This window comes from Leopardus geoffroyi, chromosome C1, assembly GCF_018350155.1.
Source record: "Leopardus geoffroyi isolate Oge1 chromosome C1, O.geoffroyi_Oge1_pat1.0, whole genome shotgun sequence".
Classification (NCBI taxonomy): domain Eukaryota; kingdom Metazoa; phylum Chordata; class Mammalia; order Carnivora; family Felidae; genus Leopardus; species Leopardus geoffroyi.
Genome location: NC_059328.1, coordinates 87,697,042 through 87,704,435, shown reverse-complemented (window position 1 = coordinate 87,704,435; position 7,394 = coordinate 87,697,042).

Genomic DNA, 7,394 nt, shown 5'->3' with positions numbered 1-7,394 from the left:
CCATTGATGGATGAATGGATAAAGAAGGTGTGGTATATATATACAATGGAGTATTACTTGGCAATCAAAAAGAATGAAATCTTACCATGTTCAACTATGTGGATGGAACTGGAGGGTATTACGCTAAGCGAAATTAGTCAGTCAGAGAAAGACAAAAATCATATGACTTCACTCATATGAGGACTTTAAGAGACAAAACAGATGACCATATTGGAAGGTTAACAAAAATAATATAAAAACAGGGAGTGGGACAAAACAGAAGAAACTCACAATATGGAGAACAAACAGAGGGTTACTGGAGGGGTTGTGGGAGGGGGAATGTGCTAAATGTATAAGGGGCGCTAAGGAATCTACTCCTGATATCATTGTTGCAGTATATGCTAAATAATTTGGATGTAAATTTTAAAAAATAAAAATAAATAAAATTAAAAAAAATAAAATAAAAAATGTAGAAAAGTCAGGGGAACTTGTGGAAACTGAAAATTTTTGGGACTTTCCTGAGGTATTCTCCTATAACAGTTCTAGGATAGGGACATAAAGTTCATGTAAGACACCTAGAGAAAGATTTGTGTTTTCTCAAGTTCATCGTGTAACAGGAATCAGATGAAGAGCTAAGGCAAAACATAGATGAGACCTGTTTTAGCAGTATAGAATGAATCTTTTGCTAGGATTAAGATGATAAACTAGGGATGTATTTTAGTAAAAAAAAAAGGATTAAAAGTTAGTATTCTTGGTGCCAGTGTGTTAATTATTCAGAGAAATTTTTAAAGCTTTCAAAATTAAAAAGTGTGCTTAAAATTTTTGCCACTCACTTCAATATGCTAGGTTTAGAATGTCACTTTGCATTTTACAGGGGATCAGTTTAGGATGTCTTCCAAGCAGGGATAAAGCCTAATGACTAACTGGCAAAACTCCAATGGATTTTAGATAAAAATCTCTAATTAAATCTCTATAGTATAAGCATATTGCAGATTTTCCCAAAATTCCCTACAGATTTCTACTGTCCTTGGAAAAACTTTCTGAATTGAAAATTTGTTCAATAATCTTCAAGTCAGGTATTAACAATGTATTCATTGTTATAAATAATCAAGGTTTTCTACTTTTTATTCTATTGAAATTATATTCTTAATCTGTGATCCACCTATTTGTTTCACTCCTTTTTTCTTAAGATATATTATTTTTTTTTTAATTAAAATTTTTTTTTCAACGTTTATTTATTTTTGGGACATAGAGAGACAGAGCATGAACGGGGGAGGGGCAGAGAGAGAGGGAGACACAGAATCGGAAACAGGCTCCAGGCTCTGAGCCATCAGCCCAGAGCCTGACGCGGGGCTCGAACTCACGGACCGCGAGATCGTGACCTGACTGAAGTCGGACGCTTAACCGACTGCGCCACCCAGGCGCCCCAAGATATATTATTTTTATGTGGCAAAATTATATATGAAAACATTTAGGAGAATTAAACATGCTAGTGCATTCAAAGAAACCATTTAACTCTATTTTTTTTTCACTACTATCTCCGCTATGGCAATCAAATGGCTAGCATTCCATAATAAGGAAAGAGTGGCAGGAATATTATTTTTAATTTCGCCATAATGTCAAAAACATATAGTGCCTTGTAGGTCTCTATTTAAGGAGATAGTTAAATAATTTTGTGATAGGAATAATGACTTGGTTATATGGATGGTACTAACTTGTATGATGCTTTAAAACATTTAATAACTTTTGCAAATATATATTATCTTATTGCAGTTGCATATCAATCTACCAACAATGTTTTCTTTTTGCAAGATTCATTTTTTTAAATTAAATATATGGGGCGCCTGGGTGGCTCAGTCAGTTATAACGGCCAACTTCGGCTCAGGTCAAGATTTCACGGTCCGTGAGTTCAAGCCCCGCGTCGGGGTCTGTGCTGACAGCTCAGAGCCTGGAGCCTGTTTCAGATTCTGTGTCTCCCTCTCTCTCTGACCCTCCCCCCGTTCATGCTCTGTCTCTCCCTGCCTCAAAAATAAATAAACGTTAAAAAAATTTAAATTAAATATACACACATAGAGTTTCAGAGTCACAAACATAGATGTATATGATCAGTGACAGGTGAGTAAGGTCAGCTCGTGGTTGATGTACTAAATGTGAAAGCACCTGACCTTGTTTGCATGTAGCTGTAGCAATGGGGTCACATCAGTGAGAACTACAAGGAAATAAGGTCCCTCTTCCCTACAAATACAGAAGGACCATTACCTATGTACTGCTTAGAAGTAAAGGCATCATCTACATTAATGCAGCCACAGGGTCATTCATTCTTGAGTTTCAGAGTTTGTCTTTTTCAATGCTGTTCATTGATGTGCCCTCTGAGGGAGAAAAATCTGTCTTCTACCTGTCTAGGGTCTATGGCTGGCCATAAAAATTAAACTGGCATAAGATAGATTAACAAAAGAATAAAAATTGTGTTTATTATTTTCACACGCACACGGGAGGAGTCTTCAAAAGGAAAATGAAGATCTGAAGAAACTAATAGGCTGAAAAGCTAATACATCTTTTAAAATAAAGAATGATAAATTGTGGGGATGTGACAAGACAAAGGGGCTTGGACTAGGGGAAGTAAATTGGGGTACAGTAACTAGGATATATATGGGTGAAACTAACAGAAGATAAGGGTTATTTTAGTAGGTTTGTTTACAGAATACAGTTGTTTACAGTAGGTTAGTAGTACGGATCCATTTCCTTGTCAACTCCCAGTCTCTGATAATAAGTACGTTTTGTCTTCCTGCTAAAGAGACGGTACCTTACTCCTGAGAGATTTTACAGTGTGCTTGTAGGCAGAAAGGCAGAGGTCAAAAAGTACCTTCCTGCATGTTCTATTTTTAACGTGCCATCAGTTGAAAATAACCAATATGTTAAAGTGGCATATTTTGGAGTGGTATGTTCTGAACCCCTTCACACCATTTTGTACATCAAATTTGCTTATTTATAGCATTTTTTTACTCTAATTTTTTTACATACTCTGTTCAATATGGAAATCAAATCAAGTTATAAACATAATCTTAACCCACTTCTGTTCTTTCATTTTATTATTTTATTGCCTCTGTGATATACATTCCTAAATAGATATCACCTTCTCATTTTTTATGACATGAAATATTTCTTCCATAAAAGATTATAACATTTTCATGTTCACTCTTCAAATATCTGGAAACTTCTTGAAGTTTGATTTTGTAGAAGATAGATATTACAATTGTTCTTACTGCTAATTATGTAATGATGAGTTTGAGAGATAAACAGGCGAGAATGTAAATCTTTGTCTGGCTTGCTAAGAAGACTGAACTTCATCTGTAAATACTGGGGATCACTGAATAGTTTTAATAAAAAAGGCAGAATATGACATGATCAGATTAAGGAATAATCCAATTCAATCAGATGTCTATGACATAATTTGGGCAGTAAGAAACACCGATTTGGAGGGAGCATGAGTGGAAGGCAGAAAAAAACATGGATTCTCGCTCTTATTGAGGTCAAGGAATTGCTATTTCCTGAAAGCAAATTTGAGCAATAAAATTTTTAACTATAAGTATACCTACATTTGTTTGAGGCAATTCAATTACTTAAACTATTTACTCTCCTAACTACACTCAAATTACAAAAACAAAAGTATCTACTTAATAAAATTTAGCTAGCCAGATTATGCATTTAACTGACAATTTTGTTTTACAAAGTAGGTTTGTTTGGTGCTCCAAGGGTTGTGTGGACATTTCATGGTGCTGTATTTATAGATCCATACATTTGCTTCATTCATTTACTCCTGTAATTACAACTCTTTTTTTTTAAACCTGGGCACAGTTTTAAATTTAGGTTTAAATGGTGTAGATAAAAGTTTAATCAGTTTGTACCAGCTAAACTCAAACTCATCCTTTCTTTTCAATAGTTATTATTTCTCCTTGACCAAGGTTATGCTCCTTACCATTCTCTTAGACCAGAATGAGTTTCCTACATTACATTATTCAGTCACTCCTACTTACTAGGGCATGTGCTGGCTTTCCCTAGCAATTCTCAATGCTTTTCAACATAGACAAGAGACAGCTAGCTCTCTATAAATGATTCATTTGCTCTTTCCATGGAGCAGAATTGTTGGTTGGCCCATGCCTTCCCAGCTGCAACTACATTTCCCATCCTCCTTTTTTTCTGGGGGGAGCCAGTGGTATATGGACAGAAGTTATGATTACCACTTCCAAGCTTAATAAACCTTCAAATCTGTCATTCACTCACTTTATCTTTCCCATCTGTTGGCTAGATATGGATCCCGAGGGTGAGCTTAGAAGCCACAGACTGAATATGGCAGAGCCTCTATTAGCCTGAGTCATGAATGGTTGCACAGAGCAGAGCTCCCCATTATTCCCGTTGACTTTACTTGGATGAGAAATAAATTTGCATTTTCTTTAACTACTGAGAGTTCATTGCTGATTGGTACAGCAGCTACCCAGTGTTACCTTAAGTCAAATAATACAACAGGGAATTCTGAACCACTGGCTATAGATAGCTTAGGCCCTTAGGTTGAGTCTCCTGTTAAACATATCCTCAGGGCCAGCCATTGAGAAAACTCCAGCCTAACTGTGTTTGCAAAACAGGTTTCTTTAGCATTAGCGTCCACAGGCTCCTTTAAAGAAATATGGAGAGAAAAGGAAAGTAGTGTTGTTGGAAGCACACTATGTAGTTAGTTCTTAAAAGGTCATCTCACTTATTTCTCATAGAAACTCTGAACTGTTCCTATGTGAATAAAATCAAATAAGTCATTTTAAAGTTTAAAAAAAAAGCCCTGAAGATCAGAGAGATTAAGTGACTTACTGAAGGTCACAGAGCTATTGGAATTGGAGTTTATACCTAGAATTATATAACCCATGCATGTTCTTTCAACGACGTCACACTGTTTTCCAACAGATAAAGCTCTAAAGATTTGTTTCTCTGAAAAACTGTACCACTTCTTAAAGAGACAAATAAAACTAATTTCAAAAATTCATTCTTCAACAAATACAAGCTCTGAACAAACATTTCAGGGTAGAAATAATGACTATCCAGGGGGACTATAACCCACAACAACCACCATATAAAACAGTGTCATTTCGTTGAAAGATGTGTGTTTCACTAAGATGCAGCCATGCCTGCAATTTTGTTATTATGTATATTCATTGGCTTCAACTTTCAAAGGATTAGGAAAGAGCAATCCCATTTGTAATACTATACACGCACATATCAATAAAAAGACTCCCTGAAGGTAATATAAAAGCCAGTGAAGATTGAAAAACCCTCTCAGAAATACAGATAGAGTCATATGGGGTCACCTGCATTGTCAGAGAGAATATAAATGTATTTGAATGCACTGAATCTGAGAACACTTATAAAATAAATGGTAGGAATATAAATTCAGGACCAAATAGCTATTGTACCAGTGAAATAGGTAATCTAGATTTGCTTTCTGTTGTAACCCTTTTGTGGTTTTATATTGGAAGAGGATAATTGTAAAGGGGGCTTACTTGGTATTGAGGATAGTTAATGAAGCACATTTTCTTTAAAAACCAAAGTAGACACAGAGCCTAAAAAATTCACACATCTGTAACTAATCTATTCAACAACCATACTGGTACAAGAAGAAGAAAAGGATAAGGATAAATAGGAGGATGACGAGATTGGGAAAAAAGACAGAACCAAGGCATATAATTTTAAAAGTAAGTCTAAGATAACTGCCCTCCCTCCCTCCAAAGCCTCACCATTTTATCCTTGAATTCGTGTACTTCACCAATAGTAAACGAAATCCCTTAAGTCCTACCTTACATAAGATCTCTCACAGTTTTATTTTCTGGTTTCCAAACCTACAGAGAAGTAAATTGGAGGACTGACTGAAACTACAATGATGTCTATGACACAGGCCAGCATGACAACAAAGGAAAAAGAGGAAAAAAAAAACAAACAAAACCTATGAAAACAATACTTGCATGCCCCCAAATTGGAGATACTTGGTACCATTAACAAAGGCACAGATTGTTAAGCGTTTGACTCTTGATTTTGGCAGTCATGACCTTGTGGTTTGAGGGATCAAGTCCCACATTAGGCTTTGGGCTGACAGTGCAGAGCCTGCTTAAGTTTCTCTCTCTGCCTCTCTCTCTCTCTCTCTCTCTCCCTCTCAAAATAAATAAACTTAAAAAAATTAAAAGAAAGGCATAAGCAGCTTTTGTATGTCCGAGAGCATTATTCTATTAGGAAATACATTATTGTTTCCACTGATGAAACTTAATCTTCAAGGAAAATTAAAATATTTAAGTGTTCTTTTGAGGGGAGTTAGGGATATATACTTTTATGTACTTTAAAAGATCTACATTTCTTCCTTTATTCAACCAATATATATTTAGCATTTTCTATTACAGATACTATCCTTACTGTTGGAACTTTATTATCAAAAAGAAAGAGAGATGCAACCAAGAAACTTAACTATACAGAACTAATGGTTACCAAAAGGGAGGTGGGGGAGGGGGAATGGGCTAAACAGGTGATAAAGATTAAGGAGTGTATGTGTTGTGATGAGCACCAGGTGTTGTATTGAAATGTTGAATCACTATTTTGTATACCTGAATATTATACCTAATATTACATGTATAGTAACTAACAGGAATTTAAATAAAACTGTAAAAAATAGTAAGACAGATAGACCCTGCACCCTAACATATTAGGGTTTGGATAATGGGAAAATTATAATTCTGTTTTATAAATACTATTATCCTGATGCACATGATGCAGAACCAAAAAATTAGTATCCCGTGGCACCTTCATGCAAATTAGAAAAAGGCATTTCTTTCTCCTTGAACACAATGGAACATCATGGAACATAGCTTGGTGAATGGATTACAGGCTGCATTTCACTCGTTCTCTACCAGCTGCCCTTGTGTGGGAATGACCTGCTCTAACAAATGTCACAGGGTACTGGGAATAATGAGAGCATGTAATACAGTCTGGAAGTTGTAGAGGAGGATTGTACAAGTAATAATATCTGTGGGAGAGAAGAATCAAGAATGAGAATTATTATAATATAGGGAACGAAGCATTATAATGAAAGTATATACAGGGAGTATATGCATCAGGAAACGTCTATCCCATATTGGGGACACTTCACTTTGAGACACCTGTGATGAGCCTGGAAGGACCATTAACATATAGCCAAGTAAATAAGGAGTAAAATACATTCTAAACAGAAAAAGCATTTTTCCCTTTAACGTTTGTGCTTAACGTTTGTGTATTAAAGAGTAATATAATCGGTAATACAATTTAAAATATTCCAGTTTCCCATAACCCTTGTAGTCCTTATAAATATTTCAAATATTACTTACTATACCAAAATATATAGACATCTATGC